The sequence below is a fragment of the Solanum pennellii genome, chromosome 5 (assembly GCF_001406875.1).
Source record: "Solanum pennellii chromosome 5, SPENNV200".
Lineage (NCBI taxonomy): Eukaryota > Viridiplantae > Streptophyta > Magnoliopsida > Solanales > Solanaceae > Solanum > Solanum pennellii.
In genome coordinates this window covers 10108728-10133676 of record NC_028641.1, presented here as the reverse complement: position 1 = coordinate 10133676, position 24949 = coordinate 10108728, and the positions used below count along the sequence as shown (strand labels likewise).

The 24949-nt window shown below is 30.4% G+C and overlaps 1 pseudogene; it reads right to left on the bottom strand.

The window, feature by feature from the left end:
• Window positions 1–15873: 15873 nt before the first annotated feature.
• On the bottom strand, window positions 15874–24495 carry LOC107019287 (annotated as a pseudogene).
• Window positions 24496–24949: the final 454 nt, after the last annotated feature.

Sequence of the window (24949 nt, the reverse complement as noted above, 5' to 3'; positions counted from 1 at the left end):
GCTTCACTTGGGGACCAACAATGGTTGTCGAGTGCGGACCACATCTAGGGTGTAGACTCAGATCGTAATAGCATAGGGCATAAATATTACAAAACTAAGCCCCACACTTGAGTCTCAAGATGTTTTTCTAGATCCCCTCACTAGGTTGTGCCCCGAGAAGAATCCCAATAGAATCTTTTAAAACATTGTTTTTGAATATTAGCTTAGAAACTTTACTCTCTAGAGTTTTGCGGTTTCAAAATTTTTTGTAGTTGACAATTGAATGTTCAATTCAAAGTGAGTGTTGAAGATTATTTCCAATTATTAACACTGTGATGGCTATAAATATAATTCTTATAATTTCTTTCCCTTTTATGATATTTAATTAAAACCTCAATTCTGGGGTTGTGATTATGGAGTTGGGTGTTAATTAAATTTAGTACGTCTAATGTCTTGCTATATTTTTCTATTAATTATTCATGGATTTAAGATATTTAACATGTGATCAATTTATGGGTTAAGATTGCAAACTTAATCCTAGCTTAGATCTTCGATTGATGCTCAAAAATGATTTATTGAAGTAGGCAAAACTTAATACTTTCATATTCAATTTGATTATTGTAGTTTTTGCAAAAGGGAAGTTATAGTTTTGATTCTAACTATAGATTCTGCTAGAATGTGAGATTTTAGTAAGGTATTGAGTTTTTTTGTTTTTTACGTGGATGAACCTGAAAGAAGATTCTATGATATGGGCATTGAGATCGAAAGAAGATTGGTGTAATTGACGATTACCCAACGTATCCATGTTTATCTAGGATTATTGAGCAAGCACTTGTACCCCTATTTGATATTGATACCAACTCCCACACCCCTAGACCGTCTGTTACTTGCTTAAACTTTGTTGTTTTAGTTGAATTGTGATAATTAATTCCAAAATTCTTTTCTTAAATTTGGTGGAATGATCTACCCATGTGTCATAATTGCTAGAATGAATTAGTTTGCATCTTTAATTTCCTCATTGAATTCTTCAATTTAGATCATTTCGTTTGAGATTCGACCCTGACTCTATTATTGAGTATTGATATTGCTAGAGATCACTTATTCACTTTATTTCTTTTGAGTAATTTGACTGTTATCAGTCACTCTAAATTGACAAATTGGATTAACTGTCGAAAAGAAAACATAATATAATTATTGTTGCTCTCAGTTGAGAGATTTTCAGAACGTTTATTTTTTGAAGTTGCTCCAATATTAAATCTAAATACATCATATATGTAAATACCCTAAGGAAAAACTAATTTATAATCAAATGAAAACACATGTAAAGAAAAATGGAAAACTGGAAATCACTGCAACCAACTATCGATACAAACTCGTGCATTGAATCGATTCTTGATGATGGAAAGTAATGAATCTCTAGTGTCCTCATCATTTAGCCGCCCTCTCAATCATCTAAGAATCCAAAGTCCCCTCAAAATAATATTTGCGATGTTTATACTATTTAAATGTATTTTCGGACCAAGCTACTCTTAATAGGTGAGATAGGAAATGTATTGAAAATAAACATGTTGCTACAGGCTTAAATAGCGGTAGACTGATTTTACAAGAAAGCATACTACCTCATTTTTTCCTGTCGCTATAGGATCCAAATTATTTTTCTCAATATCAATTTTTCAATACATACTTGGTCCTCAAACTCTTAACACATTCTAGATTAAATTTCTTAGATTTTTTCTCAGACATCAAAATAATTGTTTTAGCGCCAAAACTGCTCTGTTGATCGAAATTATATCCTACACAACAGAACACATTGAATACACTCTTTATTTTAATAACTTAATCTTTCCGTTAAAAGTCGTTTTTTAATTGATTAGTTTTCTTTAATCACTTTCTATATCATGGTGTGGAATTTCTCTACTTGTATAATAATTTACCTCAGTAGATTTAAGTGTTAGCGAGATATTCCTTTTAAGTTTTACAATATGATTGACAATTTTGTAATTATATGTATTTTTGTGACTAAACTTTGATTGCTATTTCAAAAGATAGAGTTTTAAGCCAAAAATGTCTCATTAATCTACTTGCCCTTCAAAGAATATCTTAGCATCTTTAATTCCCAATTTTGGATCAAATCAGCTGAGTTGGTTGGTTTTGTCGTATGTTTTTTTATAGTCATTATTGGTTTTAGGTCCTTTATATTTGTTTAACAAAGATGGGGGAGTAAATATGCATATGATTATATTTAAAAGATTAAAATAAAAACAACCTTTAAATAAAGGTTAATTTTCACTAAATATCTTGAAAAGGGACCATCCTAGTAATTGTTTCAATTATAAAACCCTAAGGAACCATTTATCTGCCTCATTCATCTTCCTCATTCATCTGTGCCGTTTGGCACATCTACCATAGAAGAGGAGGAAACTCTCCCTTCCTAAATAAATCAGTTTGCTAATGAATTCCTTGATCTATTTGAAAAACAAGTAGGACCGCTATTCTCTAGCTTTTTAGGGGGCTACAAAGGAGTTCCATTAGTGACTCGTAGACTGGCTCTGGCCTTTGTCACCTTGATACTATTGAAGTTTCTCATTTCTGATTCAGGTATGTTTCAAAATGAAGATCCAATTTAATCCTTTTGTTAGCTAGGGCTTCATATTGAAAAAAATGGCTGATTGATCGGAGCTTCAACATGATCTATTGGTTCTACTAGTTAGACACATAGATCTGATTGAAGATTATCTGAATTTCAGCCCTATTTGCAAATTTTGGCCCTTTGTGATCACTAGGGAAATCTTAAACAATAATTTTCCAAGGGATACATGGTTACCATGAGAATGATTGGATTCCACAAGCGAGTGGAAGATGATGATAATGAAGAGAAGATCGTTTTAGCTAGTTGTAAATACACCAATCGGAGATTTAGGAGACCAAGCTTTTCTTTCGAGGTGCTAGTGCTTCTCTTCCGGGATCCAAGGACTTAGTGCAACTGGCTGAAGATACAATAAGTAATAATGCTGAATGTTCGGGCTTGTTCTGCCTCTTCTGTATCAACATTTCACTATAATGACCAAATGTTCTACTATATTATTTGATATGTTTGTTTGTAAAAATATTTCATTATAGAAGTCAATGTTCTTTTTCCGTAGATTGGAGTTCATTATGTATTTGGATTAGAAAAATTAAAATATTTACAGAAATTACATGGAGTCTGATTTGCTATAAAAAAAATATCGTTATTTTTTTATGTGCTTGCTGAATTTTATGATGAACATAAAATTGTCGTTTTTTAATGTGCTTAATCAGTTACATAATGGATATATAATTATCGTTAGCTTCAATGTTCTTGATTATTGCACGATGAATAGAAAATTATCGTTATTTTCAATGTACTTGATGAGTTACATGATGAATATAAAATTTGGTGATGAATTACATGATGGACATGAAATTCCATTATTTTCAATGCGTATAATGAGTTACATGATGAATGCAAATTATATTTATTTTCAATGTAATTCATAAGTTACTTATTAATGAATATACAATAATCATTAATTTTGATGTGCTTGATAAGTTACTTGATACATATAAAATTGTCATTATTTTCAATATGGTGATGAGTTACATAATAGATATAAAGTTGTTGTTATTTTAGATGTTCTTTATGGATTACATGATGAACATTATGCAATATTATCATTATTTTCAATTTGGTAGATGATTTACATGATAAATATAAAATTGTCACGGTTTTCAATGTGTTTGATGAGTTACATGATGAATAGCAATAAAGTTGTCATTATATTCAATGTACTCAATGGGTTATAATATCAATATAAAATCATCGTTACTTTCGATGACTTTGATGAGTTGCATGATGAATATACAATTATCATTATTTTCAATGTGTTTGTATATGCACACAATTAATTCTCTTTTTGACATTCATTTTCTTTCTTTCACTTTTTTTGGTGAACTAAAGGTAAATTCTTGTTTCTCTTTGAAAAATATAATGACTAAAGCACAAAAAGATTGAATGAGACCAGAGATTGAGAAACAAAATTGCGATAGTCATTATGACGAAGAGAATTACCATGTCCGATGGGGAGAAAATGACTTGGACTTATATGACTCTACTAAATTGAATGTACAACGTGTAAAGAATATGATATTTATTATTAATTTGATTTGAAGAATGCTAAAATAGTATGATATTTAATATTTTTACTGAGATGCAAATCTACTTTACTAATAATTAAAGTTTCTTGATGCTTGCAATGTCAACAAAATTTTTTACTTCACTATATATTCATATGCCCAAGAAATAATTTTCATTCAATTAGATTTGATGTTTGTTACATGCCAATGGAGGCCGGAGCATGTGACACATTTTAATGCTATAAATAATTACTAGTCATGTGAAAAATTACTATTGTACTTCATTAACTTGTTTGGTATTCGTAAACTTTTAGAAATTCGAAACTTATGTGTATATGAGTAATCTAAACTCGGACTGCATAGATCGACGATGAAGCTTGATATATCTGTTATGGATATATGTTGAATGAATTTGTATAAAATGCAAAAGCATATCTCAAATGTCTCCATATATACGTGCTACTTGTAGTTGTCATTCTTGTTTGGTTTTTATAGGAGACATACAATGTTGTATTATTTTTATTGTATTTGTTGTATTTTAGAATAAGAGTGACATTAAGTGTGAATAAATATTGATTTTTTTAATTACATTTTAAAAGATCTTTTATAAATCCGAATCCTCCTTTTAGGTTGTTTATGTTATTAATCTCTACGATGACATGTTAGATATATTTGTAACAAGTCACTATTTTCAATCCTTTATCTCGTGTTGTGATCTCTTTGGTGTGGAGGGTTTGTCTTGACCCCAAACATGTCGATTAATCAAAAAAGTAACAGTTGTTAGGGGGGACATGGATCATACCCCTGACCAACAAATTACATCACAAAAAGTTTCAAAAAAAAGAGTGGGGAAGGATTTGCCTAAACAATCTCTTTCTCTATCAAAGAATCAAATCATTTCTTAGTCTACAATTTTCATATTCTTTCCTCGTGGAAGGTACTTGCCACTTATCTAGTCAAATTGAAGAGATTGCCAAGAGGAGAAATAAGTTTCATTTCATTAGTAGAGGACATATAGACAAAGTAATCAACCACCATATTAGCTTCTCGATAACAATGAAGTTGACCTTGCTAACCCTTTTATTAGTATCATATATGATCTTTTTCAACTTTAGATTAGCAGTGTTCCTGTTTTTCAACATGTTAGTGATCACCAAGGAATTCATTTAAAAAGTGAAACTGTTGATTCCATTCTCCGCACACCAGGACTGAACCTGTCCACTATTTCAAGATATGCCAACTAATAAATATTTGAGCAGTTTGAATGACAGATCATGAACACTGCCTTTCTTCCTAACACTGCACTAATTATTGAAAATTTATCATTATAGGACCAGGCCGATGAGATGTCGAAGGAGGCACCAATGTAATTCCACATATGAGTTGAAGCCTTCCCTTGTGTAAATTTGTGTTGAACAGAATCTATTACAGGTCACTGCAACAATAACATTCAAAATTTTAATGATTGCATTACAATGTATTTTCCCTTTGTATAGCCTCCAAGCAAGAAAGAAGATCTTAAAAAGAATTGATATTCTTTATAAATACCTATAATTACCTTATGAGTAACTTTCTTGTATAAACTTTTTTATAGTTAATTTTTTTTAATATGTAATGTACATCGTTGGGTGGCCAGGTTAGAACCCCTAGTTTCGAAGCAGATGTGTTGTGCTACCCGGCACCTAACTTTGTCACCTCGCTCCTTGACATTAAGAAGGCTCCATGACTGGATAATATTTTCGCATGTGTATATACTTTGTTATTGATAGTGAACCTAACAACTATTACCACCTTTTTGTGATTCCTTTTACATTACATTAATCTATCATAAAGATTTCATTTCAATTGCAGTATGGATATTGAACCATACGAGGATACTTCACATGTATTTCCATGTTGATTTGCATTTAGCACCATAACCATATTTATGGTGATCATGATATGAATTCTAACAATCAAATTCAAGAATATCACTCTTGAAATTCGAACGTTCAACTTAAATTAATTTTTTAATTAATTTTACTGGTACACTATAAACTATCTCATGTAAAGAGATTCATTAATTTATTTACATAAACAGAAACCTTTTATAAGTACATAACATCACTCAATCAAATTTCTATTTATGCTTTCATACCCAAGGAGAACACCAAGATACTAGTTTGGATTCTATGAAATTATAGATTTTCTTATAATATACTTATCAATTTTGTTAGCATTATCTCTAACGTGTTAACATAAAAGATTTAAAAGTAAGCAGTTTTGCTCAATCGAATTTCTGTTTCATTCTTTACATATATGCTATATATTATATAGAAATGTTAGAAATTACGAAATTAGCACTATGAGAGGGTTGCTAGGTGTTGCTTATGATATCATCGAGTCATTCAAGCATTGACTTAGTATTTATGATAACATCACTTTTAGTCAGAGAGATTAATTAAATCCAAATGTGTATAGATTTTGGACAGTCCATAATAGTATGTGAGAAATCCTTCACACTAATGTCATGTCGTTCATACTTATGTGACTCAATTATTTTCTAGGTAAATCAAAGCTCGTTTGAGACCACCCCCACCAGCTTGAAACGTCACCCTCCATGTATTAATTTGAAGTGCATTAACTTGTTGTTTGTTTAAAACACATAGTTGATTAAGATAACCGCTTGTTCTTCCTGTTGTTATGCCTCCTCTGTCTCAGCAAGGAAACAATTGACAAACTTTACCCCTTTTTGGACGTTCCTTTCCATATGAGGAAAAATTGCTCCAGAGACCTATTTTGTCCTTTACATATCATCCTAAGCATTTTAAGCTTAGATCAAATTTTTGGTGTAATATACCACAAATACAATAAATTACAGTTGAAATAAATAAAAAAAACGTATTAAAAAATCTTTAGGCTGAGGCACGATTATCTTGTCTCTTTTTTCAAAATGTAACAAAAACATGAATCTCCTTAATAATGAAAAACTTATAGGATAATAAAATTCCAAGATTACAACTGAAAATAAAATGAAGAAATAAATCACATCAAGTTGAAGCAAGTATATCTCTCTCTCTCTTATTATAGCTTGCCAATGTTCATTACCTAGCTTGCTTGTAAACCTGCCAAGTACTCCTACTTCATATGCAATATTAGGCCTAGTGCAATGAGTTATATATCACAAACTTCCGATTATGCTAGCATATACCTTTTGATTTATTACATCATTATCATTTTAAACATGATATAACTGAACACTTTAATCAAAAGGAGTAGCAAAAATGGTTGATTCTTATCCTCTCAAAATTTAAAACCCTAAATAAACATCAACGGCCTTCATCCCTTTGTTTGCAAAATTTGCAGAGCAACAATGGCGGAAACTAAAGCTTCAAAAATCGGTGTCCAATTTCCAACCTAACTTCCCAAATGAAATCATAATGACGATACTCTCAAATCTTTCTGTGAAATCATTGTATTATATTTACTACTTGATTTTCCTTTATGCATTATTTGGAAAACATTTTCGAAAACATTTGACCAAACCAAACATGAGAAAATTGGAAGGAAAATGTTTTCCTTCATACCAAACACACCCTAAATGTGAGATTTTGCTATATTACATTTTAAATGATTTTTCATAAACATGAATCCTGTCACATTTTGCTTTTTTAGTGATTTAGATATTGATTTAACATATATACTAGGCAATTTACCTGCGCTTCGCGCGGTAATAAATAAAAAATAATTGCATTGAACTTGCAAAAAATTTATTAATATCCATTCATCAAAAATAACGGGAAAATAGGCTCTTAAAAAGTATTAGCAATATTACAACGTTAATTTGATTATTTGTCATTATCATATAACTCAAGAACCTCTAATGAATGATTTTTTCAAGAAATAGTGATTCATTTGTTCTTTAAGAAACATTAATAAGAGGAAAATAAAGAGAAAACAATAATATATATACAAAGGTATTTCGTAATAAAAAGAAACATTTATGTTGCATATATTATACAATTGTGACATATGTCTTAGAAGAAAATTCAAATTTTTTAAACATATTAAAAAAATAAATTATGCTTGAACATGAAAGAAACTATAACTTTAAACTTGCATAATGAATTTGTTCAATTCATAAGTGAGAAATTTCATATCTATGTAAAAATAGATAATATCTAAGTTTATCCATAGTACTTTTAAGTTATATAATTTACTATAGAATATACAATAATTATTTTATGCACAATGAATATACGTATTCTATGTGTATATGTTCAATATAACCAGAGACAATAATTTTGCACAAACATAGACAACAGAGTTTAAAACATGTACTCAAAAACAACAATTAATATGATAAGCATTAATAAATGAGTGTAAAAATATATACCACCATATGTAAAAATAGAATCAAATAAAAAGGAACAAATCGAGTCCACTGAATACAAAATATTCCCTTAAGAAAACTATTCCCCTCCAATACCAGAGGTTTAACGAATTACATCCTCTCAGGAATGAACGATTTTATTCACCAACTTATTGATACAAAAACACTTGTGTCTGTAAGTCACTCAAAATGAGCAAAGTACACGAATATATATTTTGCGGTACAAGAAGAAGATCTTAAATTTTGTTGTTTTAAAATAAGAGAGAATCACTCTATTTGTAGACAACAAAGAGTAGTGTGAACAAATGTTTATTGTGACTTATAAGAAAGGATACAACTATTTGGAAAAGTTGCAACCCTTCGTAAATTTTACAACTTTTATAAAAGTCACCTCTGTTCATAAAGTCACAACTCTTCATTAAATTCGCAACTTTTCATAAAAGTCTAAACTTTTCATAAAAGTAGCAACTCTTCATTAAAGTCACAACTTCTCATAAAAGTCTCAACTTTACATTAAAGTTGCAACTTTTCATAAAAGTCACATATTTTCATTAAAGAGGAGGCTAGTTTTGGAAATGAATAAATTTAAATGGAAATTATTGCTTGTGGTGGCGCCACGTAGGCGGGCCTAGGGTTCTCTTTTATATTAATATATGATGCTAGTAGTATAAATAATGTTTACATGTTAGTTTGGTTGAATCTTATAAAATTACTAGTTAACATATCCGCACTTCGCGCGGACCTCATTAGATTTATGAATAATTTTTTTATTTAAATATTTTGAGTCAAATATTATTATCATTGAACCCAATAACTTATATTTTTCAATTTGTTGTTCACTATCTATGCTTTTAGTATTTTAAATATAGTTGATTTCGTATAATCTATTTGGTATGTTATCTTTAGAAACATGTAAAGAAAGAAAAATAATTTCATGGAAATTTTCTTTTTGTTTATGCGGCTGCAGTAAATTCTAAATTATATTTTACGAGGGAGTTCAATTATACAATGTTCATAAAAAAAATATTAATGAAAAAAGTTACTCTAAATAAATTGATAACAAATAATCTAATAAATTAGAAAACACACACAGATATATATGTGTGTGTGTGTGTGTGTGAATGAAATTCCTAGAGTGGAAATATACAACTAATTTCAAGTCATGCTTATCATATTATTTTATCTAAAATAATTACATCTTTTAGAATCTATTGCTTGTAAAATAATAAAAGATTGACTTTTATTTTGGTGAAAATCATCTTCGGTATATTGAGAAATCATACACTACATAAGCAATTCAATAGGAGTATCATATTTGCATTATTCAACTAACAATGTACTCTACTTAATTTTTTTAATTAAACATGAATCTAATATGAAAAGCAAACATTCAATATTAAAAAAAAAATTAGCAACACAATAATTATTATTACAGAACGAAAAAAAAGCAACATTTGCAATATACCAAAACTGTTAATAAACACTTATAAATTTATAATATATAAAAAAATTAAAAATACTAATAAAATACAAAAACTCCATAGAAATTTTCTTTAAAATTGTTAATTGTAGCAACTAAGTAAGATAAGAAAAACTATGTAACTTGCACATTAATTACTTTAGGGGGTTATCCACATCAAAGGTTTTGAAGTCATGAATATTATTAATTAACAATTAAAAATAAAAGTTACATATATAAAAAAAAAGTCAATTATGCAGAATAATACTATTAAGTAATTATTTGAAGAGGAAATTGAAAATATATTTTACAATATCACACTGGTGAAGAAAAATAAAAAACAAGCTAAATAATTTAGAGAAAAGATAAATGTGATCGGGGGTGATAGAAATGTACCACATCATCTTATTTATTTCTAATATTCTAACTTTATATGTAAATAGATATATTGATTGTAAGTAAATAATAAAGAGAAACTAACTTAAAATATTTTTTTAAAATTGTTATTCTGACATTATAATCAAAAGAAGGTAAAAAAAAAAAGAGGAAAAGAATGTGGAAAATTAATTTATTAGGATTGGAAATTAGAAAGATGTCAGTTATGGATGATTATTATTTACTCTTAATAAAGTAGTATGTGAAAAGTTATTGTGTAAATATTCCTCTATTAATAAAAATTATTTTTAATTAATTGAGTAAACTACTTTTTACAAAAAATCAATTAATTTAAATAAGAAAAAAGGTCAAAAGAGAGAAGATAAATGTCACATCACTTTTTTTATGTATCTCATTTTCAATAATTAAGAGAAGTTAAATAAATTACACTTTTTAGTTTTAATATAATTAATGTGACTACGGGGAAATTTTTTCTTCATTCTTTTCATTGAATAATTTATTTATTCATTAAATTTTTTAAAAGTACTAAAAAAGTGATTAATTTATTTTTTGTTTAGTCTATGACTATTTTTTAATATGATAAACTATATCATATATTTTTTAGGGGCATCAATATGCAATAGCTATAAGAAATGTATCATGAGCAATATTATATTTTTCAACTGTGACAAAAATTGAAATATTAATTAGAACTTGACGAAACAATTACATAAAAATAAAACTATATAACTTTTCATCTTCATTCATAATAATAATAATAATAATAATAATAATAATAATAATAATAAGAAGAAGAAGAAGAAGAAGAAGAAGAAAAAGAGCAAAGTAAAATGAAGAAAATAATGTTAATTGAGCTTTCTAATGTGTTGATTAGTAGAGTTTCATAATTTAATTTTTGTTGAATAACATGAAATTATATATCTAATAAAAAAATATAATCAAACAATACATGAATGAATTAATCTTCAAAATATTTGGAAATCATTCAAACTTTTTTACTAATATAATCATCTTCTTGATGAAATCTTGAAATAATTATGATTCTTTCTTCATTTTTATAAACTTGTACCAAACTAATGCAAACATCAATTTGATAAATCTTGAAGAATATATATCTATGATCTTTATCAATATGAAGATCATATGGTGAACATATTAAGTACATGATTGATGAAAAAGATGAAGAAAAAAAAATGTAAAAGAGGAAAAAACTATACTAATAAAAAGAAAGAATGAGAAAATGAGAATGATCATTGAACATAGATAGTTGTTATTTATAGTTAGTGTAAATCATAAAAATAATTAAAAATAAGTTTGAAGAGACATATTATTTAAGTAGGGAATGTAAATAGATAGAGGTTTTGTTGTAACTTATTAGGTATAATTAGACTAATAAATATGAATGAATTTTTTAATTAATAAACAAATTATTTAATGAAAAGAAATGAAAAAAAATAAAAAAAGGAGGAAAAAAAGAAATTGAAATGGAGGCCATAGAGATGTGCCACATCAGCTCCTCTATGATCCTCCTTTATATATATATATATTGATTTAATAAATTAAATATTAAATAGTAAATCATCATATTAGTACATGAATTAATCACCATAAAGTCTCTTGAATATGTATTCTTTGTATTAATTTCATACTGGAGTAAAATTATGAATTTTTTGTTTTGTTCTTCTACAAATTGAGAATATAATGTTTAAATTTTCCCTTCATAAAAAAAATCACACAGATCTATATCATACATGCATACATATATATATATATATATATATATATATATATATATATATAAATATGTGTCAGTGATAATTTCATTTACATAAATTTTATTACCACTAACTCTTTATGATGTAAATATATTTAACTACCACTAATTATATTCATTATGGTTTTCTACTCCTACCTCTCATCCATAGTATTAAAAGGATTAACGTCATATTTAGTGTTTTAAAAGACTCTGTTGGGACACACCTTTGGGTGGGCTCCATCATATCACCACTGTTACATCTCGTATCTTGAATTATCTAAGGTTAAGCTAAGAAAAAAAAGAAGAATCAAATTTGGAAATAAGTAAGGAAATCAGGAAAATTTCCAGATTTCAAAAGTAAGTTTTGGTCATTTTCAAAAGGTCATAACTCCCAGCTCAGGAAGAGTTTTGGTGAATTCTTTATATGGATTTAAAGCTCGTTGGAAGATCTTGTTAAAGACGCCAAGTGTGCAAATTTATGAGGTCATACAAATAGGATATGACCTTCGGAAGATTGATTGTTGAGCAGGGAAAATTCCAAATCCGGATTTGTTAAGGGTGATTTGGTCGTTTCCTAAAGTCATTAATTATTTTCATTTTGGGGAAATATATTGGGGTCAAAACTGATCTCATTCAGTTTACGCATTTAGAAAGATAGACTAGGAAAGAAAGGAGAAAAGAGGAGGAGGAAGAAGAAGACGCAACAACGCCAAGTTTTGGCTTTGTGGATTTCATCGGCGGTGATCCCTAACAAGGTATGTGAGATAATTTGGTGACCCACCCTCAAACTTGATTCATTACAGTAATTAGAATCAAATTGAAAGGAAATCTTGAAACTTTTGATGAAACGTTTGAAGTGCTTATTGATTGAATTATCGTTGATCGCTGTTAGTTGTAGTTCATGTTTTGGGACTGTATTCGGGTCAAAATCATTGGTTAATAAGTAATTAGGGTTCCTAATTGTTTGGGGCGGAACCCATGGGAGTGTGGGAAGGTTTAGAGATGAAAAACGAAGAAGAAAGTCGGAAAACCCGTAAGATAGATGCTGGGGCGCCGCTCATCCAAAGCTCCTCCAGGACAGAGTCTGTCCGTCAGGATCTAGCATGCCGCGCCTCTCAGAGCACCTGAGGACAGAGTCTATCCGTCAGGCTATGGCGTTCCGCGCCACTCAGAGTGCCCCGACCCCCAGGAGACCCCGTTCTTTCCCTATCGTTTCGTACTAGTTCCTAAGTGATGTACCCCTCATTCCTAGTTGTTTCCAACACTCTAAGATACATATAAACATCATGAAATCATCCATAAACATGAGATCATAACCCTTGAATCCATAATTCAATTCAAGAAAAGTTAAGATCAAAGTCAAAGAAGTTAAGAGTCAAGTCTAGAAGTTAAAAAGCAAGTCAAAGTAAAGTTATATGTTTTCTAAAGTCTTTCACAAATGTTTTCACTTTGTTTTAAAGAGTTCAAAGTTTAAGTTAAGTAAAGAGCAAGATTTGAGTTCATTTCTCGAAAGCAATAAGGGAACTAATTATTCCCTAAGAGTCAAGTTTCAAGTTAAGTAAAGAGCAAAAGTTGAGTTCATTTCTCAAAAGCTATAAAGGAACTAAGCATTCCCTCCGAGTCAAGTTTAAAGTTAAGTAAAGAGAAAGAGTTGAGTTCATTTCTCAAAAAGATATAAGGGAACTAAGTATTCCCTAGAGATTTACAAATGTTTCACATTTGAGTAAAAAGGTGAACTAGAAGTTCAAAAAGAGTTTAGAACAAAAAGGGGAATGTTGATTCGAAGAAGAGCTTCCTAAATCTAAAGGGTTCAGCAAATTATCTCAACCCAAAGAGAAGTAAGTTTTACTAAAAGTATGAGCTAAATATGTTTTGGGAGTAGTATTGATATTCATATTAAATCAATCTCCATGTAAACCATGTAGCCACCATCTGAATTGACGGATCATAATTTTTAGATGATCACCTAAGGGTACCTAGTGGATCCACTAAGTTGAGTAAGGTCCTATACCGATGGAAGGTGTAGGATGGTCCTCTTGCAACGTGACGTAAGACATTATATCATCAGGTAGGCTCATAGTGATGGTTGTCGGTTAGAGAATCTCCCACTAAAGTATATTACTTTTATATATAAGTAAAGTTGTTTTTGTTATTGCATTTCTTTAACGAACTGAGTTGTATTATTGTTTTACAAGATTATATATATATATATATATATATATATATATATATATTGCATATGCTTTAAACTGTTTTATATGTATATCCTTTCAGTTGAGTATATCCTTGAGTTAAGCAGAGCCAAGGTAAGATCATCTAGTCCCCTAAAGCTTAAGTCATTTTTTAGCTCTCCAACTCGCATTCTCATACATTCAATGTACTGATGCCAGTTGGCCTGCATCATTTTATGATACTGAAGAAAGTACCCAGGATCAGCACACATCGCTTCGTTGATCCTGATTGAAATTCAGAGTTGTGGTGAGCCTTCTTGCATTTTGGAGGACATCCTTTTCATTTCTATATTATCTTAGCTTTTAGGATGTAGTGGTGGTCTTTCCCATCATCCCTCTCTAGACAGTCTAGAGGCTTCATAGACTATAATATTTCAGTTTGAAGTTGTTTTAAGTTATTAAGACTAAAGTGCCATATTGGCCAATGTTATGTTATGAAGTATTTTCCTTTAAATATGTTTTTTTTCGTGTTTAATTTAAGTTTTGTCCTACACTTATTTATGTAGCCAGGCCAAGGGTTTGCTTGAAAGCAAGCAATGTTCTTCGAGTGTCGGTCCCGCCCAGGGTGTAGGCTCGGTGCTTCACAAACTTGGTATAAGAACATAGAGTTCAAGAGTCCTAGGGTGTCTATGAAGCCGTGTCTGTTGAGTCTTAGTCATCGGTGTGAAGCACGCCACATCTATAATTAGGAGGCTACAACATTTAGGAATGTTTCCATTCTTTCATGTTCCTTTCATGCAAAGAGTTTATCTCTAAAGTCTCTCTCTATTTCATGCTTACACGTATTTTTCAGATCATCACGCCTCCACAAAGAGCATTTAAAGGTTGTCCATGAAGGAATGTTGAAGAACAAGAGGTTCCACATTTACCAGAGGTGCAACTCCAAGGAGAGGTCACCAATGCAAAATTCTGGGAAGCTAACCGAGGTTCAGGTTGTGACCAACCAGGTTGGGCAACAGAGAGCAGCTCGACAAGAAGAAGCTGATAACTCGAGAGTTCGTGAGTTTTTGAGAATGAACCCTCCTAGTTTCATTGGATCAAGCCCTACTGAGGATCCGGAAAACTTTGTGGAGGAATTAAAGAAGGTATTTGAGGTAATGCATGTGGTGGATGTTGAGAGGGTTGAATTGGTTGCGTATCAACTAAAGGTTGTGGCTTGAACTTGATTTGATCAATGGAAGGATGGAATAGATGAGGGTGCACCACATCCAAGTTGGGCTTGCTTTGAAGAAGACTTCTTGGGAAGGTTTTTCCCTCGCGAACTGAAGGAAGCCAAAGTGTAGGAGTTCCTTCCGCTGAAACAGGACTACATGACTGTACAAGAGTATAGGATGAAGTTCACCCAACTATCTCACTATGTTCCGGAGATGGTGAAATTCATGAGAAGCAGAATGAGTTTGTTTGTTGTAGGGTTGGGTCGTCCTTCAAGTAAGGAAGGTAGGCCTGCCATGTTAATAGGTCACATGGATATATTCAGGCTGATGGTATATTTTCAAAAAGATGAAGAAGAGAAGGTGAATGATCGCTAAGAGAAACGAAATAAGAAGGCGAAGTCTGGGAATGAGTCTGGAAAACAGAAAGGTGGTTCGAGCCAACCACAATTCCATAAATCAAAGGGGCATGCACCATCATCAGCTAGTGCACCTGCATCCAGAAACCGAGGTGAGTATAGCGATCACAATTCACAGCACTTCAAAGATAGACCAGCCCAATCTTAAGGTAGTGAGGCACAAAGAGGTAGTGGGAGTTCTGCGTGTGGTAAATGTGGTAGAATCCACCCTGGCAAATGTCGTGATGGCCAGAAACGGTGTTTAAAGTGTGGTCAATAGGGCCACTTCATGAGAGAATGGACTAATAATAAGCAAGGTGGCGAAAATCAAGGCAACATAGCTCAATCTTCATCAGTTGCTCCACCAAATAGGGATACACCCAGAGGAGCTACTTTGGGTACCGACGAAGGGGAAAATCGCCTCTATGCAATCACTAGCCGCCAAGAGTAGGAGAACTCTCCAGATGTTGTCACGGGTACGATCAAAGCCATATGTGGAAAAATTGCTCAAATTTGTCCTTTACATATCATCCTAACCATTTTAAGCTTACATCAAATTGTTGGTGTAATATATCACAAATACAAAAAATTACAGTTGAAATAAAATGAAAAAAAATGCATAAACAAATCTTCAGGCAGAGATACGGATATCTCCCTCTCTTTTTTCAAAATGTAACAAAAACATGAATCTCTTTGAAATTGATAGTGAGAAAACTTACAAGATAATAAAATTGCAAGATTACAATTGACAATAAAATGAAGAAATAAATATCTTCAACATGAGGCACATATATCTCGCTCTCTTGTTATAACATGCCAATATTCATTACCTCGCTTGCTTGTAAACTTGTCAAGTACTCCTACTGCATATGCAATATCAGGCCTAGTGCAAACAGTCACATATCTCAAACTTCCGATTATGCTAGCATATTCCTTTTGATTTATTACATCATTATCCTTTTCAACAGGATATAAGTGAATACTTTAATCAAAAGGAGTAGCAAAAATGGTTGATTCTTAACCTCTAAAAAGTAAAACTATAAAGAACCATCAGCGGCCGTCATCCTTTCGATTGCAAAATTTGCAAAGCAACAATAGCTGAAACTAAAGTTCAAAACCGATGCCCAATTTCCATCCTAGCTTCCCGATGAAATCATAATGACGATACTCTCAAATCTTCATGTGGGATCACTGTATTATTAACTACTGCTTGATTTTTCTTTATGAATTGTTTACAAATATTTAATAGTCATGTGAAATATCATTGTTATGCTTTCTTAACTTGTTTGCTATTCTTCAACTTTCTGAACTCGGAATCTTGACATCCGTTTTGGATGTTTATTGGATAAAATTTGTTTAAAATGTAGGAGCATGTCTCAGACGTCTCCACACGTGCTAATGGTAGATGTCATTTCTTGTTTGTTGTTTACCAAAAACAAACAATTGTGTGTTTTTCTCATTGTATATTTTATATTTTAGTATAAGAGTGATATAAAACTAGACTAAATGTTGCTATTTTGCTATATTACATTTTTATGATTTTCTATAAACATTAATCCTTGCGCATTTTGCTCTATTAGTGATGTTGAAACTTGTTTAACATATATATACTAGTAGTATAAATAATGTTTACACTAATAACGTAGGTTAATCTATGATGATATGTTACTTTAATTAAATCTTATAAATCATTTAATAAATTAAATAGTAAATAGTAAATCATCATATTAGTTCATGAATCAATCTCCATAAAATCTATTGGATATGTATTCTTTGTATTACTTTCAAATTGGAGTAAAATTATGATTTTTTTTATTTTGTTCTTCTTCCAATTGGGAATATGAAGGTTAAATTTGCCCTTCATTAAAAAAATCATACAGATCTATCTATCATTCTATATATATATATATATATATATATATATATATTCGTGTCAATGAGAATTACATTTGCATAAATTTTATTATTGCTAACTCTCTATGATGTAAATACACGTAACTCCCACTAATTATATAATTCATTATGGTTTTCTACTCCCACCTCTCATTCATAGTATTAAATAGATTAACGTCATATTCAGTGTTTTGAAAGATTTTGTTCAGACTCACCCTGAGGTGGCTCCAACATATCGCCTCGAGACTCAAGTGTGGGGCATAGTTCTGTAAGACTTACGCCCTAAGTGTCCGACTTTATGCCCAATGCCCAATGCCCAACGCTTGGTACTTGCCTAACATATCATATACAAATTATGTGAATTTTTTTCATTAGCATTGTTGACCATCATAAATCTTGAATAAATGAATATACTTAATAGTGTTTAAATATATAGAGAAATGATCTGATGGACTCTTCTACTTGTATGCGTTTGTATCTTGTACCCTTTTACATGACTATTTGTCAACTGAACCCTTAAGCTTAATGAAACTCTATGTTTTAAGCCATTATGACTGTTGACCAAGCTTATATGACAACTTAATTATTGACTTAACATAAATGTGTGATGTCACGCGTAGAAGGAGCATGAAAGATCAAATTTTAGACTAAAAATATTTTTTTCTTTTTTAAAATAGAATAAGAATATCAAAAATAAAAAAATTAATTTTTTTCCAATTCTCTCTTATTTCCCCACCCCAACCTCCCCATTTCTTTTATTCTTTCTATTCTCAAACGCCCATTTCTTTTTACCCTCAAATTCTCATTTCTCTTCTTTCTCCCCTATCTCTCAATTTCCGATTTCTTATTTCTCTCTCTCTCTCTCACTCTTTTTTTGTTTCCACATGTTTTTCTCTTGATATTAGAAACAAAATTGTATTTTTGTTGTAGATCTGTATTTTTATTTTATTTCTGGGTAATTTATAACCCATGAAGTGATAAAATTTAATAGTCTTGAAAGATGAAAAGTTGTTGTTGAATGTCTTTGTGAAATTAGGTGAAATGTGTTATGTAAAATTGTGTACAAATATTCGAGTATATTGATGTATTTTAATGGTTGTTTGTTAACATCAATGGGGGAAAAGAGATTTATGGTGGTTAAAGTGGTAGATATAAATGTTGGTTCAGGAAATACGATTAAAAGTTGTGAATGAAAGAAATTTCGGAAAAAAATCCAACGATAATTGTTAGTTATTTAGGAATGTAATGATACTAGTAAGAATGAAAAGTTGTGGTGGTATCTATAATGTAAAAATTATGAAGAGGGATGAAGGGATGAAGAAAGAATGAAGTGAAAAAGAAACAAAAAATATATTTTTTTTTAAAAAAAATAAATAATTGTAAGTGATGTGTCATTTAAAATGTGATGTGGATGCTGATAAATGTTTAGTTTTACTAAGTTTAAGGGTTCTATTGAAAAATGATCAAGTAGAATGGTCCAAAATACAAACTCATACAAGTACAAGGGTTTATCGGACCACTCCACCGAGATAAGAATATTGAGAATAATTTAAATAACAAGTTATGGTATCACATGTTTACTATTTGATAACACTGTGAGGATTATTATATACTACGTGACATTTCCTTGTAAAATACATAGCAAATTTTACTTTTTCACTTATCATTGGTCTTCATGTTTTTATCATGTCTCAAAATTATCATATTTTATTTAGTTATTTTAAAGTTAATTATTTTAATTCATGAGGAATGTTGTTTTTACTATAATACTAGTTAGTATTATTATTTTTTTTTTTGGGGGGGGGGGGGGAGGTATATTTTATAGTATGATAAAATACATTTTTGTATAAAACATTTGTTAAGATTTTAAATTATTTATACTTGTATAATCATGTTAGAAGTATTATTTTCTATCGTTTTCCTTAATCATGTTTCTAATTATTTCAAACTATAAATGTATTTTTATAATTTTGTGTTATTATATTATTATACTATATTGTATAATTAAAACCTTAAAAGATCCATAGGGTTTATGTCCCATGTCTTTAGGCTTACGTCTCGCCTTATGCTAAGTAAAATACGCTGCCTCACGCCCCCGCATTTTAATATACCGGTCATATTCATGACAACTCTTTGTGTTCCTCAATCCTATCCTATAAATAGTGACATTTGACACAACATTATACACACTTAAAATAATTCTAAAAAATGAGAACATTTCTATGGTCTCTTGTCTTTTCTCTTTTTATTAGTTTTGCTTAATGTTTATGTTTCTTGTTTGCTGACATTTTACAACTCTCAATTGTTTTGTCGTCGTTATTATTGGGAATTTATATTTGCATATAGTATTTATATAGTACTAAGTCATTTTAATTTATGAACTTTTATTCAATTTTATGATGAAGGATGTATCCTTTTATAAGGAAAAGATATACTTTTCTATTGCAAAAATTATGGATTAATTTTAGTAAATATCAGTAGATTTGAAGGACATAAAAATATGTTATTTGCAATCAAAATTTATAATAAGTATCTTGGGACAAACATGCAATGCACGTTTCCAGAACTAGTACCTTATAAGTGACTACCTACTTGTGTAAAACAATTTTAAAACAGATTTAGTATATAAAACTTAAAACTTTCTTAGGTATTTAACGTACAAGTGGGTGGTTAGTTTATCACTCATGTGCACCAAAACTTCACTCATATGAAGGGATTCATTAGTGTTGGGTTATCCCACATCGGAAGTGGAAGGGGCTGGTGGTCAATTTATAAGTGTGAGGGAAAGCCTCAACCTTTGAGCTAGCTTTTGGGTTGAGAAGGCCCAAGACCACTCAACAATTAGTTTATTTACATGTACAGAAAAATAAGTCTTACCTTATTTCTATAACATGATTTTTCATAAAAGAAATTCAATTGGTATTCCTCCTTAAATTAGGTGTAAAAAGGGGGGAATAATAATGGTAACCACATCTATTAACTAGTAGAAGTAATTTACTTTACACTCTTAATTTTTAACGGAGATATCAACAACAATAAAATATTAAATACAATTTTTGTGTAGCATTCCTTTTTTGACCGGTTATAAAAGGAAAGGAAGATGCGTAAATTGAGATACAGGGAAGAGTAGATCTCAATTTATGCATCACAATTTTCCTTTTATAATTTGCATATAAAATTTGTTATTTTTTTGGCAAAGGTTTTTCTACATTTTTATAATAGAGATAGAATATCTTGCCAATAGGCCATGGTCACAATCAAGGTGTCTAAATATAAAAATAAATTGTGATAAATTTGAGGGACTATGTATTCGACCTCAACATACATATCTTGTAGGTTGTGTAATGAGATCTCAATTTCTATAAATCTTGAATGGTACTGTTGTGATATCTCTCTTGAAGACAACACCCCAGACCTACAATTTGTTTGATGATCTTATTCTTTTATCATACAAGCAAATCGTCTATATATCACGACCCTTGAGTAGCCGTTCTTGTCTTCTTTGAGTCCATGGGTTGGGTAGTCAAAGAGAGTGTTGAGATAGAAAAATCTTCAACTAATTCACTATAAAAGAGAGTAATTTTATATGGAATGAAGTTGTTCTTTTGGTTGATCGCTTTGAGCTCTTCAACTAGTTCGGAATTTTTTGATTTATTTGACATTGTTGGACTGTTTTATCATGGATGGGACAATTCAAGAGTCACACTACTAGATTGATGCAAATTATGAAAAATCGAGCTTGAATCTCTTTAAAGAGATCGAAATACTCAGCCATGTTGGTAAACTTATTGGCCGATGGTTATATATCCGTAAATTTCATTTCGTGAAGTTTTATTCTCTGTTGACAGCCATGAACTTTTATTGATCAGCAAATACTGATTTTAATCCCTTTTTCAAAGATGATTAACTAGAAACCCTTAAATTAATATTCTAAAGCTAAAAATAAACCTATTCCAATAAAGAATACTCATGTGAATTCATGGTTGCAATTTATGTTTGTTTCAAAAATCATGGCTCTCTTCAATGTCAAATCCTGAAAAGTGAATTCATGGTTGCAATTTATGTTTGTTTCAAAAATCATGGCTCTCTTCAATCTCAAATCCTGAAAATTTGTAAATAATAATTTCAATATATCACGTAATAACAAAGAATACAACTACAATAGTGGGAAGTTGTATGAGCTATTTTAGGAGATGTGAATGTAGCAATTATAATTTACTCTAATAGGTAGTGAGAAGTTGCATGAGTATTAAACAGTCTAATTTAGTTGATATAAATCTCTAGAGGATGAAATTTTATGTCGATATACATTTCTACTGAGGGGGCTATCAATAAAAGAATATCAGATAAGGTCTGTGTACATTCTACACTTCTCAGACCCTCGCTTTTGGAACTACACTAGATACATTGTTATTGTTGAAGTGTTGGTGGTCGTGCAACCATGTATATAGGATGGCACAACAATCATTAAAGTAAACGATGAATATCCATACGAATCTCTAATCATATTTTCTTGTCTTATATGTAAACTTATAAGCGTTCCTCCTTTTTATGTACTCACTATTTACAAGTAATAAAAGTTATGGAGTACTAGATTGTAGTATATTGATTTCAAAGTTCAAGCTAGATGACGTAAATTGTTGTGTTAAACTCTTAATTTCTCTTTGTGACATTTTTTTTGTTTCTTTTTATTTCTTTGGTGAATTAATTACCGAATCTTGTTTTCCTCTGACAAACATTGTGATGAAACTACTAACAATTTAAATAAGAACACGAAATTAAGAAAAACACTGCAATATATGCATATGCACAAAAGAAAAGAACTTAAACTTACCCATATTTAACATACTTGTGTAAATATCATTTATTAAAGGGATAATGCACAAGTACTCCTAAACTATGAGTGAAATCTCACACACACCTTAACTAAAATAAGGTTCTATTACCGCCTGAACTTTTTTTTTTTTGGTAATTTTGTTCACCTTTTGTCTTATATGGCACACTCCGTGACTCCACGCAAATGGGCCGCGTGGGAGATATTTGGATTCCACATAAGCTAAAAAGGTGCATAAAATTACAAAGATGGAGTTTTTTTTTTTTTTTTGGGGGGGGGGGTGTAATAAGATCTTAGTTTAGTTAAGGTGTGTCTCTGAGATTTAGGTCATGGTCTAGGAGATACTACCTTTTTCCTTTAATTAGATTACGAAGTGAGAAAATAATGTCATTTATTATAATCAACAAGAGGTGGATCTACTTATCATATATACTTATATAATTATTAGCTCATAAGTGACATATTTGTCTAAATATCTTTTTACTGGTTTAGTACATAAAACTTAAAAAGTTCACCTAGGGTTCACCAAAATACTAATTTTACCATACTGTATTCTTGTTATTGTGTCTCCATGTGTGGATTTACAATAAGCATATTTGTAGTGATGAGATGAGGTCGTATCGAAACCCTGACTGGTATGCTATATTGTCCTTGTTATTTGGAATGTCTTCTTTACTTATGTGTTTTCCTTTTAACTTCTTTGATGTTCATTCCTCGACTCGAGTGTCATTCGAAACTATCCTTCTATCTGCACGAGGATCGCAAGATGCTATATACACACTCACACGATATTGGTGAAAGATATAGCAGACCACATCAACATATTTCTAAATTCAGATCTATCTCTCATGAAAAATTATCTTTGTACGTTTTTGAACCATCAATAATTCAAAAAAATTCTTTTGAAACATGTATATTGTTAATGATTTATTGCTTTAGAATACAAACAGTGCTATAATAATCGACAATAGAGGACTACACGCAACACACGTATGTGTAAATTAATTAAATAATAAGCAGAAATGCTTACAATTACTACAATAAAACATATAATTCAACGTCTCGTCCTATATTTGACAGAAAAAAGAATTGCAAAATGAGCATACCAACAAAACTAAGAAGAATTCTTGCCGGATATGTTAGGGGATTAGCAATGCTTTTTGAAGGATTGTATCCCCCAACTGTAGCAATGTGTTCTAGTTTTTAGTTGAACTATCAAATAACATGATCAATCGCCGAACCGAAAGTGTAATGTCCCCCTTATTTGTCTGAAGAAGGTGTAAAGAAATGTGAAATTGGGTGAAGAAAACATATATAACACACCATATTTAGGGTATTCATTGGTGAACCGTTTCGTCCATGACATATTACCTCTGCAGTCTTTCAAAATACAAACATCAAAATTAGTACATATATGACAAGTATAAAGCAAAGAGAGGTCACTTCCCACCACTCCCAGTTTGATATTTCAATTGTTTTCTCCACAAATGGGAATCTGCAAGCTTCCCCATGTCTCGTTTGCTACATCAAAATGAAAGATGTCGCGTGCATCATCATAGTCAATACTCGTAGATACAATCCAATAAAGCTTCCCATTGAAAAAATTACCCGAATGATTTATTCGAAAGATCCCCTGAAGCTGGTCATGGAGTGTTTTCCAAGAATTCAGTCCTCAAACCGTAAATATTGACGGCAATTCTCATGTTGGACACCTCATCATTGTAAAAATTATGATAATGATCAATAAACAGGTCTTTATAATTGTCACATGAGTCATCATATCCAAAACCATATTTAGTATAGAAAGAGGTACCCCAAAGAGAACTAAGTAATTTTATTGACTTATTAATGGTGGGATTCCATACACACATCATCCTTTCGTGATTGCAAAGAAAAATCAACCCATTGGCAGTGTTGACACTCAATTTTGACTCTCCCCTATAGAAATTGATTCATCGATCTTCTTAAATTTCGAACAATATGAAATAATTAACTTTATGAAATTCAAAATATCTTTCAGGTTATTTTAAGGTAATGTTATTATTTTTATAAGTTTTTAAGTAACATATAGGCTTGATGTAATTTTGTATATAATTAATATATTTATAAACATTTTGAAAATTATCTCAAAAAGATTTTAATTTTAGTAAGTATTTTATTAAATTATTTTAGCTTAAAATATGACTATATTTTTTGAATCATTGTTTACAATTACGTTTATTATTTTATTTCGTTTAGATTAAGAAACTCATTAATTAATTAATATTAATTCATCCTATTTGAATCCTAGTCGAATCTTTTGGTTACGTCTTTAATTCGTTTGGC